Source organism: Phyllobates terribilis, unplaced genomic scaffold (assembly GCF_046119375.1).
Source record: "Phyllobates terribilis strain yellow unplaced genomic scaffold, ASM4611937v1 Scaffold_11__3_contigs__length_659146591, whole genome shotgun sequence".
NCBI classification, from domain to species: domain Eukaryota; kingdom Metazoa; phylum Chordata; class Amphibia; order Anura; family Dendrobatidae; genus Phyllobates; species Phyllobates terribilis.
In genome coordinates this window covers 29,246,251-29,266,712 of record NW_027362771.1, presented here as the reverse complement: position 1 = coordinate 29,266,712, position 20,462 = coordinate 29,246,251, and positions in this window count along the sequence as shown.

Genomic DNA, 20,462 nt, shown 5'->3' with positions numbered 1-20,462 from the left:
TTACTGAGACCCTCACTCCAACTCCGGTCTAGTGGTGTCAGTGCTGAGCTGTCTACATCGGAGGGTATTACTGAGGCCCTCACTCCAGCAACTCCGGTCTAGTGGTGTCAGTGCTGAGCTGTCTACATCGCAGGGGATTACTGAGACCCTCACTCCAACTCCGGTCTAATGGTGTCAGTGCTGAGCTGTCTACATCGGAGGGGATTACTGAGACCCTCACTCCAACTCCGGTCTAGTGGTGTCAGTGTTGAGCTGTCTACATCGGAGGGTATTACTGAGGCCCTCACTCCAGCAACTCCGGTCTAGTGGTGTCAGTGCTGAGCTGTCTACATCGGAGGGGATTACTGAGACCCTCACTCCAACTCCGGTCTAGTGGTGTCAGTGCTGAACTGTCTATGTTAGAACTCTCCTGTTAGGTTTTTTCTAGTTTGCTGGTCACATGACCATTTTTGCCTATTTAATCCGGCTCCGCCCTCCTGGCCTTGCTGGACTTCATTGTATTTTCTACTCTTGAGCTAGCTTGGTACTCTGTTACCTTTCTCTGTTAGTTTTGCTAGGTCTTCTGACCTCTATGTTCTATGTTGTGTGTTTGTCTTTACTGCTACAATTTCTGCTAGGAGGTGTCCAACTTTATCCCAGTCCCTAGTTCTTGTAGGGATTCCTCCCTTGCATCTATAGGTCTTCGTACAGACTAGCCGAGGACTTTAGCTGGTCTGATCGCAGGATTAGGTTCCCCGTTACATCGTAGGGATCCAGTTTAGTTCTATTGTAGGGACAGATCTCCTGTCTTTCCTTAGTGCTTGTAGCAGATCATAACAGTAAGTCCAGCCCAAAAAATTTCTCTAGGTAAGACCCCCAGTTTCCATCATGGTCTCGGTTCAGGATTTGGCTCAACGCTTGCAGGGACTCTCTCTGGAGGTGGTCAAGCTCCAACAACACGTGAGTAGCTGCCCTGGAGCACATTTTGTGGAGCCAAAGGTACGTCTGCCTGATCTATTTTTTGGTGAACAACAAGATTTTTTTTCTTTTAAAAATGCTTGTTTATTGTATTTTCGTTTAAGACCCGGATCCTCTGGTGATGAATCACAGCGCATAGGGTTCATAATGTCACTTTTGCGCAAGGATCCTCAGGGATGGGCTTTTTCTCTCCAACCTAGTGATCCGTGCTTTAGATCAGTGGATAGTTTTTTTTCTGCTTTGGGTTTGTTGTTCCATGATCCTGATCGTGTCTCATCTGCTGAGTCTGAATTTAGACGTTTGAGGCAGGGATCAGGTAATGTGGAAAAATATTGCTCTCACTTCCGTCGGTGGTCTGCCCAGGTGGGGTGGAACGATTCAGCTTTGAAAAGTTTGTTTCTTGCGGGGCTAGGTGAAAAGGTTAAAGATTTGCTGATTGCTTATCCCACACCTGGAAACTTGCAGGAGGCTATGCAATTAGCTATACGGGTGGACAGGAGACTGCGTGCAAGGGTTAATGAGAGCAAATCCTCTGCTATGTCAGCTCCGAGTCTTGAGAGGGTCTGTGCTGACAAAGGAGAGCCGATGGAGATTGGGGCGATGACACCCCGCTCTCAGGAAAAAGACCGCAGGCTTTCTGAAGGTTTGTGCTTCTATTGCGGAAATTCTGGTCATTTTATTAAGAACTGTGTGCTTCGTATGAACAAAAAAAAAAAAATGGTCAGTTATGCACGTATAGCCTGTTTAAATTCTATGGGAGTATTCCTATCTGCTACTACTGCTGCTCAGGCAGAATTAATTGAATTTCGGGTATTTGTGGATTGTGGTTCTACTCTGAATGTGATTGATGGGGGATTTTTGGAAAAACTTACATTAAAACCTAAACCTTTGTCATCCCCTATTGCTGTGGTTTCTGTTGATGGCTCTCCCTTGAAGAGTGTTACTCACAAGGTCTGTGAGTTTCCCCTCACTATTAATGGTGTTCATCAAGAGAATTTGGATTTGGTAGTATTAAATAATTTGCCTTCTCCAGTAATATTGGGGTTGCCCTGGTTAAAATTGCATAATCCTGTACTGGATTGGCCTACCAATGAAATTAAGTCCTGGAGCCCTAAATGTTATGACAAGTGTTGTAACGGACGTATTGCTGCGGTGGAAAAAGGGGAATTACCTGTACCTATTCAGGATTTTTGGAGAGTTTTTTCTGAGGAGGAGTCACAAATTTTGCCTCCCCATAGAGACTATGATTGTACCATTGAATTTGTCCCTGGAGCGACTCTTCCTAAAAGTCGTTTATTTAATCTTACTATTCCTGAGAGAAAGGCTTTGGAGGAATACATACAGACAAGCTTGGCCGCCAGTCACATTAGGCCTTCCAAGTCTCCTGTGGCTGTTGGATTTTTTTTTGTTAAAAAAAAAGATGGCGGTTTACGTCCTTGTCTGGACTTTCGTGAGATTAATAAAATTACTGTATGCAATCCTTACCCACTGCCATTGATTCCTGATTTGTTTAACCAGTTAGTGGGGGCCAAGTGGTTCTCTAAAATTGATCTCCGGGGGGCATACAATTTGTTGCGCATGAAGGAGGGTGATGAATGGAAGACTGCTTTTAACACTCCTGTGGGTCATTTTGAGAATCTGGTTATGCCTTTTGGTCTTACCAATGCTCCAGCATTTTTTCAGAATCTTATTAATGACATCCTTAGACCTTTGATCGGCAAAAATGTGGTTGTGTATTTGGATGACATTCTGATTTATTCGCCTGATCTGGAGTCTCATTGGCGGAGCGTACGTGAGGTTTTACAGTTATTAATGGACAATTCGCTTTTTGCTAAGCTATAGAAATGTGAGTTCGCTGTACAGAGAATTAGTTTTTTGGGTTACATTATCTCCAGTGAAGGTTTTGAGATGGACCCGGTTAAAGTTCAAGCTGTGCAGGAATGGCCTAGGCCTATTGGTTTGAAATCAATACAGAGGTTTTTGGGTTTCGCCAATTATTACAGAAAATTCATAAAAAAATTTTCTATAATTGTCAAACCACTGACCGATCTCACTAGGAAAGGTGCTAATGCGGTTCAGTGGACTTCTGAGGCCATTGAAGCTTTTGTGTTTCTAAAGGAGAGGTTCACCTCTGCCCCCATCCTTATGCAGCCTGATGTGACTAAGCCGTTTTTGGTTGAGGTTGATGCTTCTTCTGTGGGGGTTGGTGCGGTGTTGTCTCAGGAAAGCAAGGATGGAGTACATCCCTGTGCCTTTTTTTCAAAAAAATTTTCTGAGACTGAACTTAATTACGATATTGGTAATCGGGAATTGCTGGCTATTAAACTCGCATTTGAACACTGGCGTCATCTCTTGGAAGGTGCTGAATTTCCCATTCAGGTTTTCACTGATCATAAAAATCTGATCTATCTTGATGCTGCCAAGCGCTTGAATGCCCGTCAGGCTAGGTGGGCACTTTTTTTCTCGCGGTTTAATTTTTCCATTACTTACATCCCGGGTACCAAGAATGTTAAAGCGGATGCTTTGTCTCGCAGCTTTTCTCCCATGGTCAGTGCTGAGGAGGAGGAGGAGAGCATTTTACAAGAAGGTGTTGTGATTGCTGCTTTGGACTCCGTTTTGGAGGATGAGATTCTTAAAGCTCAGGAGAATGCCCCATCTAACACTCCCCATGGGAGGTTGTTTGTGCCTAGGACCTTTAGGAGAGATTTGTTTATTGAGTGTCATGAGTCTCGGTTGGCAGGTCATCCAGGAATTTCTGAGACCAAGAGACTTGTGGGTCGCAGTTTTTGGTGGCCTGAATGGCAGAAGGAAGTCATTAAGTGGGTGCGTCAATGTACTGTGTGTGCTAGATCTAAGTCTTCTCATACTCCTGCTGCGGGGTTGCTTTGCCCTCTGGAGGTTCCTAGTGCACCGTGGACACATCTGGCTATGGACTTTATTACTGACCTTCCCTCCTCTGAGGGTTTCATGGTCATCTGGGTGGTCGTGGACCATTTTAGCAAGATGTGTCACTTGATTCCCTTCATCAAACTGCCTTGCGCTAAGACACTCGCTAAGGCCTTTGTCAAGGAAATTGTCAGACTACATGGCGTTCCTACTGACATTGTTTCTGAGAGGGGACCTCAGTTCGTGGCTCGTTTTTGGCGTACCTTTTGTGACAGGTTGGGAGTTCATTTGTCGTTTTCATCCGGATATCATCCTGAGTCTAATGGCCAGACAGAAAGGAAGAATCAGGATGTTGAGCAGTTCTTGCGTTGCTTTGTGGCAGACAATCAAGAGGGGTGGTCTGAGTTTCTGCCACTTGCTGAATTTGCTCTTAACAACCATACATCCTCTTCTGCTGGGTGTTCGCCTTTTTTTTGTTGTTCTGGGAGACATCCGTCTTTTGGGTCATTCTCCAAATTGGTATCGGCTGTGCCTGAGGAGGAGAGTTTTTCCGGTGATTTGGAGAGAGTTTGGACGGATGTGCGTGATAATCTTCAGGAGGCTAACAAAAAATCTAAGAGGTACTTTGATAGGAAACGGCAAGAGGTTTCGTTTGCTATTGGTGACATGGTTTGGTTGTCCTCTAAGAATCTGCGATTGAGGATTCCTTCGAAAAAATTGGGTCCCAAGTTTGTAGGGCCCTTTAAGGTGCTTCAGATAGTTAACCAATCTGCTGTTAGGTTGGAGGTTCCTACCTCCTGGAAGATTAATCCGGTGTTTCATGTTTCTCTGTTGAAAAGAGCTGATGTGTCGGTTGGTGACTCCTCTGCCACTGGTCCTCCGGTGGTGGAGGACGGGGAATATGAAATTTCCCGCATCCTAAATTCTAGATGGTATAGAGGGAGTTTGCAGTATCTCGTCGCTTGGAAGGGTTTCGGACCCGAGGATAACTCATGGGTGAGGGCGGATGATGTTTCTGCTTCCAGACTTGTCAGAGCGTTTCACAGAAGGTTTCCTGATAAGCCCGGTCCTAGGGGATCCGGAGGATCCTCTTAGAAGAGGGGGTACTGTTAGAACTCTCCTGTTAGGTTTTTTCTAGTTTGCTGGTCACATGACCATTTTTGCCTATTTAATCCGGCTCCGCCCTCCTGGCCTTGCTGGACTTCATTGTATTTTCTACTCTTGAGCTAGCTTGGTACTCTGTTACCTTTCTTTGTTAGTTTTGCTAGGTCTTCTGATCTCTATGTTCTATGTTGTGTGTTTGTCTTTACTGCTACAATTTCTGCTAGGAGGTGTCAAACTTTATCCCAGTCCCTAGTTCTTGTACGGATTCCTCCCTTGCATCTATAGGTCTTCGTACAGACTAGCCGAGGAGTTTAGTGGGTCTGATCGCAGGATTAGGTTCCCCGTTACATTGTAGGGATCCAGTTTAGTTCTATTGTAGGGACAGATCTCCTGTCTTTCCTTAGTGCTTGTAGCAGATCAAAACACTCTACATCGGAGGGTATTACTGAGGCCCTCACTCCAGCAACTCCGGTCTAGTGGTGTCAGTGCTGAGCTGTCTACATCGGAGGGGATTACTGAGACCCTCACTCCAACTCCGGTCTAGTGGTGTCAGTGTTGAGCTGTCTACATCGGAGGGGATTACTGAGACCCTCACTCCAACTCCGATCTAGTGGTGTCAGTGTTGAGCTGTCTACATTGGAGGGTATTACTGAGGCCCTCACTCCAGCAACTCCGGTCTAGTGGTGTCAGTGCTGAGCTGTCTACATCGGAGGGGATTACTGAGACCCTCACTCCAACTCCGGTCTAGTGGTGTCAGTGCTGAGCTGTCTACATCGGAGGGGATTACTGAGACCCTCACTCCAACTCCGGTCTAGTGGTGTCAGTGTTGAGCTGTCTACATCGGAGGGTATTACTGAGGCCCTCACTCCAGCAACTCCGGTCTAGTGGTGTCAGTGCTGAGATGTCTACATCGGAGGGGATTACTGAGACCCTCACTCCAACTCCGGTCTAGTGGTGTCAGTGCTGAGCTGTCTACATCGGAGGGGATTACTGAGGCCCTCACTCCAGAAACTATGATCTAGTGGTGTCAGTGCTGAGCTGTCTACATCGGAGGGGATTACTGAGACCCTCACTCCAACTCCGGTCTAGTGGTGTCAGTGCTGAGCTGTCTACATCGGAGGGGATTACTGAGGCCCTCACTCCAGCAACTATGATCTAGTGGTGTCAGTGCTGAGCTGTCTACATCGGAGGGGATTACTGAGGCCATCACTCCTACTCCGATCTAGTGGTGTCAGTGTTGAGCTGTCTACATCGGAGGGGATTACTGAGACCCTCACTCCAACTCCGATCTAGTGGTGTCAATGCTGAGCTGTCTATATCGGAGGGGATTACTGAGGCCATCACTCCAACTCCGATCTGGTGGTGTCAATGCTGAGCTGTCTACATCGGAGGGGATTACGGAGACCCTCACTCCAGCAACTCCGATCTAGTGGTGTCAGTGCTGAGCTGTCTACATCGGAGGGGATTACTGAGACCCTCACTCCAACTCCGGTCTAGTGGTGTCAGTGTTGAGCTGTCTACATCGGAGGGTATTACTGAGGCCCTCACTCCAGGAACTCCGGTCTAGTGGTGTCAGTGCTGAGCTGTCTACATCGGAGGGGATTACTGAGACCCTCACTGCAACTCCGGTCTAGTGGTGTCAGTGCTGAGCTGTCTACATCGGAGGGTATTACTGAGGCCCTCACTTCAGCAACTCCGGTCTAGTGGTGTCAGTGCTGAGCTGTCTACATCGGAGGGGATTACTGAGACCCTCACTCCAGCAACTCCGATCTAGTGGTGTCAGTGCTGAGCTGTCTACATCGGAGGGGATTACTGAGACCCTCACTCCAGCAACTCCGATCTAGTGGTGTCAGTGCTGAGCTGTCTACATCGGAGGGGATTACTGAGACCCTCACTCCAACTCCGATCTAGTGGTGTCAATGCTGAGCTGTCTACATCGGAGGGGATTACTGAGGCCCTCACTCCAACTCCGATCTAGTGGTGTCAGTGCTGAGCTGCCAACATCGGAGGGGATTACTGAGACCCTCACTCCAGCAACTCCGATCTAGTGGTGTCAGTGCTGAGCTGTCTACATCAGAGGGGACTACTGAGACCCTCACTCAAACTCCGATCTAGTGGTTTCAATGCTGAGCTGTCTACATCGGAGGGGATCACTGAGGCCCTCACTCCAGCAACTCCGGTCTAGTGGTGTCAGTGCTGAGCTGTCTACATCGGAGGGGATTACTGAGACCCTCACTCCAACTCCGGTCTAGTGGTGTCAGTGCTGAGCTATCTACATCGGAGGGTATTACTGAGGCCCTCACTCCAGCAACTCCGGTCTAGTGGTGTCAGTGCTGAGCTGTCTACATCGGAGGGGATTACTGAGACCCTCACTCCAACTCCGGTCTAGTGGTGTCAGTGCTGAGCTGTCTACATCGGAGGGGATTACTGAGGCCCTCACTCCAGCAACTATGATCTAGTGGTGTCAGTGCTGAGCTGTCTACATCGGAGGGGATTACTGAGGCCATCACTCCAGCAACTCCGATCTAGTGGTGTCAGTGCTGAGCTGTCTACATCGGAGGGGATTACTGAGACCCTCACTCCAGCAACTCCGATCTAGTGGTGTCAGTGCTGAGCTGTCTACATCGGAGGGGATTACTGAGACCCTCACTCCAGCAACTCCGATCTAGTGGTGTCAGTGCTGAGCTGTCTACATCGGAGGGGATTACTGAGGCCATCACTCCTACTCCGATCTAGTGGTGTCAGTGTTGAGCTGTCTACATCGGAGGGGATTACTGAGACCCTCACTCCAACTCCGATCTAGTGGTGTCAGTGCTGAGCTGTCTACATCGGAGGGGATTACTGAGACCCTCACTCCAGCAACTCCGATCTAGTGGTGTCAGTGCTGAGCTGTCTACATCGGAGGGGATTACTGAGACCCTCACTCCAACTCCGATCTAGTGGTGTCAATGCTGAGCTGTCTACAGCGGAGGGGATTACTGAGGCCCTCACTCCAGCAACTCCGGTCTAGTGGTGTCAGTGCTGAGCTGTCTACATCGGAGGGGATTACTGAGACCCTCACTCCAACTCCGGTCTAGTGGTGTCAGTGTTGAGCTGTCTACATCGGAGGGGATTACTGAGGCCCTCACTCCAGCAACTCCGGTCTAGTGGTGTCAGTGCTGAGCTGTCTACATCGGAGGGGATTACTGAGACCCTCACTCCAACTCCGGTCTAGTGGTGTCAGTGCTTAACTGTCTACATCGGAGGTGGATTACTGAGGCCCTCACTCCAGCAACTATGATCTAGTGGTGTCAGTGCTGAGCTGTCTACATCGGAGGGGATTACTGAGGCCATCACTCCTACTCCGATCTAGTGGTGTCAGTGTTGAGCTGTCTACATCGGAGGGGATTACTGAGACCCTCACTCCAACTCCGGTCTAGTGGTGTCAGTGCTGAGCTGTCTACATCGGAGGGGATTACTGAGGCCCTCACTCCAGCAACTATGATCTAGTGGTGTCAGTGCTGAGCTGTCTACATCGGAGGGGATTACTGAGACCCTCACTCCAACTCCGATCTAGTGGTGTCAATGCTGAGCTGTCTACATCGGAGGGGATTACTGAAGCCATCACTCCAACTCCGATCTGGTGGTGTCAATGCTAAGCTGTCTACATCGGAGGGGATTACTGAGACCCTCACTCCAGCAACTCCGATCTAGTGGTGTCAGTGCTGAGCTGTCTACATCGGAGGGGATTACTGAGACCTTCACTCCAACTCCGGTCTAGTGGTGTCAGTGTTGAGCTGTCTACATCGGAGGGTATTACTGAGACCCTCACTCCAGCAACTCCGGTCTAGTGGTGTCAGTGCTGAGCTGTCTACATCGGAGGGGATTACTGAGACCCTCACTGCAACTCCGGTCTAGTGGTGTCAGTGCTGAGCTGTCTACATCGGAGGGTATTACTGAGGCCCTCACTCCAGCAACTCCGGTCTAGTGGTGTCAGTGCTGAGCTGTCTACATCGGAGGGGATTACTGAGACCCTCACTCCAACTCCGATCTAGTGGTGTCAATGCTGAGCTGTCTACATCGGAGGGGATTACTGAGGCCCTCACTCCAACTCCGATCTAGTGGTGTCAGTGCTGAGCTGCCTACATCGGAGGGGATTACTGAGACCCTCACTCCAGCAACTCCGATCTAGTGGTGTCAGTGCTGAGCTGTCTACATCAGAGGGGATTACTGAGACCCTCACTCCAACTCCGATCTAGTGGTTTCAATGCTGAGCTGTCTACATCGGAGGGGATTACTGAGGCCCTCACTCCAGCAACTCCGGTCTAGTGGTGTCAGTGCTGAGCTGTCTACATCGGAGGGGATTACTGAGACCCTCACTCCAACTCCGGTCTAGTGGTGTCAGTGCTGAGCTATCTACATCGGAGGGTATTACTGAGGCCCTCACTCCAGCAACTCCGGTCTAGTGGTGTCAGTGCTGAGCTGTCTACATCGGAGGGGATTACTGAGGCCCTCACTCCAGCAACTATGATCTAGTGGTGTCAGTGCTGAGCTGTCTACATCGGAGGGGATTACTGAGGCCATCACTCCAGCAACTCCGAACTAGTGGTGTCAGTGCTGAGCTGTCTACATCGGAGGGGATTACTGAGACCCTCACTCCAGCAACTCCGATCTAGTGGTGTCAGTGCTGAGCTGTCTACATCGGAGGGGATTACTGAGACCCTCACTCCAACTCCGATCTAGTGGTGTCAGTGCTGAGCTGTCTACATCGGAGGGGATTACTGAGACCCTCACTCCAACTTCGGTCTAGTGGTGTCAGTGTTGAGCTGTCTACATCGGAGGGTATTACTGAGGCCCTCACTCAAGCAAATCCGGTCTAGTGGTGTCAGTGCTGAGCTGTCTACATCGGAGGGGATTACTGAGACCCTCACTCCAACTCCGGTCTAGTGGTGTCAGTGCTGAGCTGTCTACATCGGAGGGTATTACTGAGGCCCTCACTCCAGCAACTCCGGTCTAGTGGTGTCAGTGCTGAGCTGTCTACATCGGAGGGGATTACTGAGACCCTCACTCCAACTCCGGTCTAGTGGTGTCAGTGCTGAGCTCTCTACATCGGAGGGGATTACTGAGGCCCTCACTCCAGCAACTATGATCTAGTGGTGTCAGTGCTGAGCTGCCTACATCGGAGGGGATTACTGAGACCCTCACTCCAGCAACTCCGATCTAGTGGTGTCAGTGCTGAGCTGTCTACATCAGAGGGGATTACTGAGACCCTCACTCCAACTCCGATCTAGTGGTTTCAATGCTGAGCTGTCTACATCGGAGGGGATTACTGAGGCCCTCACTCCAGCAACTCCGGTCTAGTGGTGTCAGTGCTGAGCTGTCTACATCGGAGGGGATTACTGAGACCCTCACTCCAACTCCGGTCTAGTGGTGTCAGTGCTGAGCTATCTACATCGGAGGGTATTACTGAGGCCCTCACTCCAGCAACTCCGGTCTAGTGGTGTCAGTGCTGAGCTGTCTACATCGGAGGGGATTACTGAGGCCCTCACTCCAGCAACTATGATCTAGTGGTGTCAGTGCTGAGCTGTCTACATCGGAGGGGATTACTGAGACCCTCACTCCAACTCCGGTCTAGTGGTGTCAGTGCTGAGCTGTCTACATCGGAGGGTATTACTGAGGCTCTCACTCCAGCAACTCCGGTCTAGTGGTGTCAGTGCTGAGCTGTCTACATCGGAGGGGATTACTGAGACCCTCACTCCAACTCCGGTCTAGTGGTGTCAGTGCTGAGCTCTCTACATCGGAGGGGATTACTGAGGCCCTCACTCCAGCAACTATGATCTAGTGGTGTCAGTGCTGAGTTGTCTACATCGGAGGGGATTACTGAGGCCATCACTCCTACTCCGATCTACTGGTGTCAGTGTTGAGCTGTCTACATCGGAGGGGATTACTGAGACCCTCACTCCAACTCCGATCTAGTGGTGTCAGTGCTGAGCTGTCTACATCGGAGGGGATTACTGAGGCCCTCACTCCAGCAACTATGATCTAGTGGTGTCAGTGCTGAGCTGTCTACATCGGAGGGGATTACTGAGGCCATCACTCCTACTCCGATCTAGTGGTGTCAGTGTTGAGCTGTCTACATCGGAGGGGATTACTGAGACCCTCACTCCAACTCCGATCTAGTGGTGTCAATGCTGAGCTGTCTACATCGGAGGGGATTACTGAAGCCATCACTCCAACTCCGATCTGGTGGTGTCTATGCTAAGCTGTCTACATCGGAGGGGATTACTGAGACCCTCACTCCAGCAACTCCGATCTAGTGGTGTCAGTGCTGAGCTGTCTACATCGGAGGGGATTACTGAGACCTTCACTCCAACTCCGGTCTAGTGGTGTCAGTGTTGAGCTGTCTACATCGGAGGGTATTACTGAGACCCTCACTCCAGCAACTCCGGTCTAGTGGTGTCAGTGCTGAGCTGTCTACATCGGAGGGGATTACTGAGACCCTCACTGCAACTCCGGTCTAGTGGTGTCAGTGCTGAGCTGTCTACATCGGAGGGTATTACTGAGGCCCTCACTCCAGCAACTCCGGTCTAGTGGTGTCAGTGCTGAGCTGTCTACATCGGAGGGGATTACTGAGACCCTCACTCCAACTCTGGTCTAGTGGTGTCAGTGCTGAGCTGTCTACATCGGAGGGGATTACTGAGACCCTCACTCCAACTCCGATCTAGTGGTGTCAGTGCTGAGCTGTCTACATCGGAGGGGATTACTGAGGCCATCACTCCTACTCCGATCTAGTGGTGTCAGTGTTGAGCTGTCTACATCGGAGGGGATTACTGAGACCCTCACTCCAGCAACTCCGATCTAGTGGTGTCAGTGCTGAGCTGTCTACATCGGAGGGGATTACTGAGACCCTCACTCCAACTCCGGTCTAGTGGTGTCAGTGCTGAGCTGTCTATATCGGAGGGTATTACTGAGGCCCTCACTCCAGCAACTCCGGTCTAGTGGTGTCAGTGCTGAGCTGTCTACATCGGAGGGGATTACTGAGACCCTCACTGCAACTCCGGTCTAGTGGTGTCAGTGCTGAGCTGTCTACATCGGAGGGTATTACTGAGGCCCTCACTCCAGGAACTCCGGTCTAGTGGTGTCAGTGCTGAGCTGTCTACATCGGAGGGGATTACTGAGACCCTCACTCCAACTCTGGTCTAGTGGTGTCAGTGCTGAGCTGTCTACATCGGAGGGGATTACTGAGACCCTCACTCCAACTCCGGTCTAGTGGTGTCAGTGTTAAGCTGTCTACATCGGAGGGTATTACTGAGGCCCTCACTCAAGCAACTCCGGTCTAGTGGTGTCAGTGCTGAGCTGTCTACATCGGAGGGGATTACTGAGACCCTCACTCCAACTCCGGTCTAGTGGTGTCAGTGCTGAGCTGTCTACATCGGAGGGTATTACTGAGGCCCTCACTCCAGCAACTCCGGTCTAGTGGTGTCAGTGCTGAGCTGTCTACATCGGAGGGGATTACTGAGACCCTCACTCCAACTCCGGTCTAGTGGTGTCAGTGCTGAGCTCTCTACATCGGAGGGGATTACTGAGGCCCTCACTCCAGCAACTATGATCTAGTGGTGTCAGTGCTGAGTTGTCTACATCGGAGGGGATTACTGAGGCCATCACTCCTACTCCGATCTACTGGTGTCAGTGTTGAGCTGTCTACATCGGAGGGGATTACTGAGACCCTCACTCCAACTCCGATCTAGTGGTGTCAGTGCTGAGCTGTCTACATCGGAGGGGATTACTGAGACCCTCACTCCAGCAACTCCGATCTAGTGGTGTCAGTGCTGAGCTGTCTACATCGGAGGGGATTACTGAGACCCTCACTCCAACTCCGATCTAGTGGTGTCAATGCTGAGCTGTCTACATCGGAGGGGATTGCTGAGGCCCTCACTCCAACTCCGATCTAGTGGTGTCAGTGCTGAGCTGCCTACATCGGAGGGGATTACGGAGACCCTCACTCCAGCAACTCCGATCTAGTGGTGTCAGTGCTGAGCTGTCTACATCAGAAGGGATTACTGAGACCCTCACTCCAACTCCGGTCTAGTGGTGTCAGTGCTGAGCTGTCTACATCGGAGGGGATTACTGAGACCCTCACTCCAACTCCGGTCTAGTGGTGTCAGTGCTGAGCTATCTACAGTACAGACCAAAAGTTTGGACACACCTTCTCATTTAAAGATTTTTCTGTATTTTCATGACTATGAAACTTGTACATTCACACTGAAGGCATCAAAACTATGAATTAACACATGTGGAATTATATACTTAACAAAAAAGTGGGAAATAACTGAAAATATGTCTTATTTTCTAGGTTCTTCAAAGTAGCCACCTTTTGCTTTGATGACTGCTTTGCACACTCTTGGCATTCTCTTGATCAGCTTCAAGTGGTAGTCACCGGAAATGGTTTTCACTTCACAGGTGTGCCCTGTCAGGTTTAATAAGTGGGATTTCTTGCCTTATAAATGGGGTTGGGACCATCAGTTGTGTTGTGCAGAAGTCTGGTGGATACACAGCTGATAGTCCTACTGAATAGACTGTTAGAATTTGTATTATGGCAAGAAAAAAGCAGCTAAGTAAAGAAAAACGAGTGGCCATCATTACTTTAGGAAATGAAGGTCAGTCAGTCTGAAAAATTTGGAAAACTTTGAAAGTGTCCCCAAGTGCAGTTGCAAAAACCATCAAGCGCTACAAAGAGATTAGCTCACATGAGGACCGCCCCAGGAAAGGAAGACCAAGAGTCACCTCTGCTTCTGAGGATAAGTTTATCCGAGTCACCAGCCTCAGAAATCGCAGGTTAACAGCAGCTCAGATGAGAGACCAGGTCAATGCCACACAGAGTTCTAGCAGCAGACACATCTCTTCAACAACTGTTAAGAGGAGACTTTGTGCAGCAGGCCTTCATGGTAAAATAGCTGCTAGGAAACCACTGTTAAGGACAGGCAACAAGCAGAAGAGATTTGTTTGGGCTAAAGAACACAAGGAATGGACATTAGACCAGTGGAAATCTGTGCTTTGGTCTGATGAGTCCAAATTTGAGATCTTTGGTTCCAACCACCGTGTCTTTGTGCGACGCAGAAAAGGTGAACGGATGGACTCTACATGCCTGGTTCCCACTGCGAAGCATGGAGGAGGAGATGTGATGGTGTGGGGGTGCTTTGCTGGTGACACTGTTGGGGATTTATTCAAAATTGAAGGCATACTGAACCAGCAAGGCTACCACAGCATCTTGCAGAGGCATGCTATTCCATCCGGTTTGCGTTTAGTTGGACCATCATTTATTTTTCAACAGGACAATGACCCCAAACACAACTCCAGGCTGTTTAAGGGCTATTTGACCAAGAATGAGAATGATGAGGTGCTATGCCAGATGAATTGGCCTCCACAGTCACCAGACCTGAACCCAATCGAGATGGTTTGGGGTGAGCTGGACCCCAGAGTGAAGACAAAAGGGCCAAGAAGTGCTAAGCATCTCTGGGAACTCCTTCAAGATTGTTGGAAGACCATTTCCGGTGACTACCTCTTGAAGCTCATCAAGAGAATGCCAAGAGTGTGCAAAGCAGTCATCAAAGCAAAAGGTGGCTACTTTGAAGAACCTAGAATATAAGACATATTTTCAGCTGTTTCACACTTTTTTGTTAAGTATATAATTCCACGTGTTAATTCATAGTTTTGATGTCTTCTGTGTGAATGTACAATTTTCATAGTCATGAAAATACAGAAAAATCTTTAAATGAGAAGGTGTGTCCAAACTTTTGGTCTGTACTGTACATCGGAGGGTATTACTGAGGCCCTCACTCCAGCAACTCCGGTCTAGTGGTGTCAGTGCTGAGCTGTCTACATCGGAGGGGATTACTGAGGCCCTCACTCCAGCAACTATGATCTAGTGGTGTCAGTGCTGAGCTGTCTACATCGGAGGGGATTACTGAGGCCATCACTCCAGCAACTCCGAACTAGTGGTGTCAGTGCTGAGCTGTCTACATCGGAGGGGATTACTGAGACCCTCACTCCAGCAACTCCGATCTAGTGGTGTCAGTGCTGAGCTGTCTACATCGGAGGGGATTACTGAGACCCTCACTCCAACTCCGATCTAGTGGTGTCAGTGCTGAGCTGTCTACATCGGAGGGGATTACTGAGACCCTCACTCCAACTCCGGTCTAGTGGTGTCAGTGTTGAGCTGTCTATATCGGAGGGTATTACTGAGGCCCTCACTCAAGCAAATCCGGTCTAGTGGTGTCAGTGCTGAGCTGTCTACATCGGAGGGGATTACTGAGACCCTCACTCCAACTCCGGTCTAGTGGTGTCAGTGCTGAGCTGTCTACATCGGAGGGTATTACTGAGGCCCTCACTCCAGCAACTCCGGTCTAGTGGTGTCAGTGCTGAGCTGTCTACATCGGAGGGGATTACTGAGACCCTCACTCCAACTCCGGTCTAGTGGTGTCAGTGCTGAGCTCTCTACATCGGAGGGGATTACTGAGGCCCTCACTCCAGCAACTATGATCTAGTGGTGTCAGTGCTGAGCTGCCTACATCGGAGGGGATTACTGAGACCCTCACTCCAGCAACTCCGATCTAGTGGTGTCAGTGCTGAGCTGTCTACATCAGAGGGGATTACTGAGACCCTCACTCCAACTCCGATCTAGTGGTTTCAATGCTGAGCTGTCTACATCGGAGGGGATTACTGAGGCCCTCACTCCAGCAACTCCGGTCTAGTGGTGTCAGTGCTGAGCTGTCTACATCGGAGGGGATTACTGAGACCCTCACTCCAACTCCGGTCTAGTGGTGTCAGTGCTGAGCTATCTACATCGGAGGGTATTACTGAGGCCCTCACTCCAGCAACTCCGGTCTAGTGGTGTCAGTGCTGAGCTGTCTACATCGGAGGGGATTACTGAGGCCCTCACTCCAGCAACTATGATCTAGTGGTGTCAGTGCTGAGCTGTCTACATCGGAGGGGATTACTGAGACCCTCACTCCAACTCCGGTCTAGTGGTGTCAGTGCTGAGCTGTCTACATCGGAGGGTATTACTGAGGCCCTCACTCCAGCAACTCCGGTCTAGTGGTGTCAGTGCTGAGCTGTCTACATCGGAGGGGATTACTGAGACCCTCACTCCAACTCCGGTCTAGTGGTGTCAGTGCTGAGCTCTCTACATCGGAGGGGATTACTGAGGCCCTCACTCCAGCAACTATGATCTAGTGGTGTCAGTGCTGAGTTGTCTACATCGGAGGGGATTACTGAGGCCATCACTCCTACTCCGATCTACTGGTGTCAGTGTTGAGCTGTCTACATCGGAGGGGATTACTGAGACCCTCACTCCAACTCCGATCTAGTGGTGTCAGTGCTGAGCTGTCTACATCGGAGGGGATTACTGAGACCCTCACTCCAGCAACTCCGATCTAGTGGTGTCAGTGCTGAGCTGTCTACATCGGAGGGGATTACTGAGACCCTCACTCCAACTCCGATCTAGTGGTGTCAATGCTGAGCTGTCTACATCGGAGGGGATTACTGAGGCCCTCACTCCAACTCCGATCTAGTGGTGTCAGTGCTGAGCTGCCTACATCGGAGGGGATTACTGAGACCCTCACTCCAGCAACTCCGATCTAGTGGTGTCAGTGCTGAGCTGTCTACATCGGAGGGGATTACTGAGACCCTCACTCCAACTCCGGTCTAGTGGTGTCAGTGCTGAGCTGTCTACATCGGAGGGTATTACTGAGGCCCTCACTCCAGCAACTCCGGTCTAGTGGTGTCAGTGCTGAGCTGTCTACATCGGAGGGGATTACTGAGACCCTCACTCCAACTCCGGTCTAGTGGTGTCAGTGCTGAGCTCTCTACATCGGAGGGGATTACTGAGGCCCTCACTCCAGCAACTATGATCTAGTGGTGTCAGTGCTGAGCTGCCTACATCGGAGGGGATTACTGAGACCCTCACTCCAGCAACTCCGATCTAGTGGTGTCAGTGCTGAGCTGTCTACATCAGAGGGGATTACTGAGACCCTCACTCCAACTCCGATCTAGTGGTTTCAATGCTGAGCTGTCTACATCGGAGGGGATTACTGAGGCCCTCACTCCAGCAACTCCGGTCTAGTGGTGTCAGTGCTGAGCTGTCTACATCGGAGGGGATTACTGAGACCCTCACTCCAACTCCGGTCTAGTGGTGTCAGTGCTGAGCTATCTACATCGGAGGGTATTACTGAGGCCCTCACTCCAGCAACTCCGGTCTAGTGGTGTCAGTGCTGAGCTGTCTACATCGGAGGGGATTACTGAGGCCCTCACTCCAGCAACTATGATCTAGTGGTGTCAGTGCTGAGCTGTCTACATCGGAGGGGATTACTGAGACCCTCACTCCAACTCCGGTCTAGTGGTGTCAGTGCTGAGCTGTCTACATCGGAGGGTATTACTGAGGCCCTCACTCCAGCAACTCCGGTCTAGTGGTGTCAGTGCTGAGCTGTCTACATCGGAGGGGATTACTGAGACCCTCACTCCAACTCCGGTCTAGTGGTGTCAGTGCTGAGCTCTCTACATCGGAGGGGATTACTGAGGCCCTCACTCCAGCAACTATGATCTAGTGGTGTCAGTGCTGAGTTGTCTACATCGGAGGGGATTACTGAGGCCATCACTCCTACTCCGATCTACTGGTGTCAGTGTTGAGCTGTCTACATCGGAGGGGATTACTGAGACCCTCACTCCAACTCCGATCTAGTGGTGTCAGTGCTGAGCTGTCTACATCGGAGGGGATTACTGAGACCCTCACTCCAGCAACTCCGATCTAGTGGTGTCAGTGCTGAGCTGTCTACATCGGAGGGGATTACTGAGACCCTCACTCCAACTCCGATCTAGTGGTGTCAATGCTGAGCTGTCTACATCGGAGGGGATTACTGAGGCCCTCACTCCAACTCCGATCTAGTGGTGTCAGTGCTGAGCTGCCTACATCGGAGGGGATTACTGAGACCCTCACTCCAGCAACTCCGATCTAGTGGTGTCAGTGCTGAGCTGTCTACATCAGAGGGGATTACTGAGACCCTCACTCCAACTCCGATCTAGTGGTTTCAATGCTGAGCTGTCTACATCGGAGGGGATTACTGAGGCCCTCACTCCAGCAACTCCGGTCTAGTGGTGTCAGTGCTGAGCTGTCTACATCGGAGGGGATTACTGAGACCCTCACTCCAACTCCGGTCTAGTGGTGTCAGTGCTGAGCTATCTACATCGGAGGGTATTACTGAGGCCCTCACTCCAGCAACTCCGGTCTAGTGGTGTCAGTGCTGAGCTGTCTACATCGGAGGGGATTACTGAGGCCCTCACTCCAGCAACTATGATCTAGTGGTGTCAGTGCTGAGCTGTCTACATCGGAGGGGATTACTGAGGCCATCACTCCAGCAACTCCGAACTAGTGGTGTCAGTGCTGAGCTGTCTACATCGGAGGGGATTACTGAGACCCTCACTCCAGCAACTCCGATCTAGTGGTGTCAGTGCTGAGCTGTCTACATCGGAGGGGATTACTGAGACCCTCACTCCAACTCCGATCTAGTGGTGTCAATGCTGAGCTGTCTACATCGGAGGGGATTACTGAGACCCTCACTCCAGCAACTATGATCTAGTGGTGTCAGTGCTGAGCTGTCTACATCGGAGGGGATTACTGAGACCCTCACTCCAACTCCGATCTAGTGGTGTCAGTGCTGAGCTGTCTACATCGGAGGGGATTACTGAGACCCTCACTCCAACTCCGGTCTAGTGGTGTCAGTGTTGAGCTGTCTACATCGGAGGGTATTACTGAGGCCCTCACTCAAGCAAATCCGGTCTAGTGGTGTCAGTGCTGAGCTGTCTACATCGGAGGGGATTACTGAGACCCTCACTCCAACTCCGGTCTAGTGGTGTCAGTGCTGAGCTGTCTACATCGGAGGGTATTACTGAGGCCCTCACTCCAGCAACTCCGGTCTAGTGGTGTCAGTGCTGAGCTGTCTACATCGGAGGGGATTACTGAGACCCTCACTCCAACTCCGGTCTATTGGTGTCAGTGCTGAGCTCTCTACATCGGAGGGGATTACTGAGGCCCTCACTCCAGCAACTATGATCTAGTGGTGTCAGTGCTGAGCTGCCTACATCGGAGGGGATTACTGAGACCCTCACTCCAGCAACTCCGATCTAGTGGTGTCAGTGCTCAGCTGTCTACATCAGAGGGGATTACTGAGACCCTCACTCCAACTCCGATCTAGTGGTTTCAATGCTGAGCTGTCTACATCGGAGGGGATTACTGAGGCCCTCACTCCAGCAACTCCGGTCTAGTGGTGTCAGTGCTGAGCTGTCTACATCGGAGGGGATTACTGAGACCCTCACTCCAACTCCGGTCTAGTGGTGTCAGTGCTGAGCTATCTACATCGGAGGGTATTACTGAGGCCCTCACTCCAGCAACTCCGGTCTAGTGGTGTCAGTGCTGAGCTGTCTACATCGGAGGGGATTACTGAGGCCCTCACTCCAGCAACTATGATCTAGTGGTGTCAGTGCTGAGCTGTCTACATCGGAGGGGATTACTGAGGCCATCACTCCAGCAACTCCGATCTAGTGGTGTCAGTGCTGAGCTGTCTACATCGGAGGGGATTACTGAGACCCTCACTCCAGCAACTCCGATCTAGTGGTGTCAGTGCTGAGCTGTCTACATCGGAGGGGATTACTGAGACCCTCACTCCAACTCCGATCTAGTGGTGTCAATGCTGAGCTGTCTACATCAGAGGGGATTACTGAGACCCTCACTCCAGCAACTATGATCTAGTGGTGTCAGTGCTGAGCTGTCTACATCGGAGGGGATTACTGAGGCCATCACTCCTATTCCGATCTAGTGGTGTCAGTGTTGAGCTGTCTACATCGGAGGGGATTACTGAGACCCTCACTCCAACTCCGATGTAGTGGTGTCAGTGCTGAGCTGTCTACATCGGAGGGGATTACTGAGACCCTCACTCCAGCAACTCCGATCTAGTGGTGTCAGTGCTGAGCTGTCTACATCGGAGGGGATTACGGAGACCCCCACTCCAACTCCGATCTAGTGGTGTCAATGCTGAGCTGTCTACAGCGGAGGGGATTACTGAGGCCCTCACTCCAGCAACTCCGGTCTAGTGGTGTCAGTGCTGAGCTGTCTACATCGGAGGGGATTACTGAGACCCTCACTCCAACTCCGGTCTAGTGGTGTCAGTGCTGAGCTGTCTACATCGGAGGGTATTACTGAGGCCCTCACTCCAGCAACTCCGGTCTAGTGGTGTCAGTGCTGAGCTGTCTACATCGGAGGGGATTACTGAGACCCTCACTCCAACTCCGGTCTAGTGGTGTCAGTGCTGAACTGTCTACATCGGAGGGGATTACTGAGGCCCTCACTCCAGCAACTATGATCTAGTGGTGTCAGTGATGAGCTGTCTACATCGGAGGGGATTACTGAGGCCATCATTCCTACTCCGATCTAGTGGTGTCAGTGTTGAGCTGTCTACATCGGAGGGGATTACTGAGACCCTCACTCC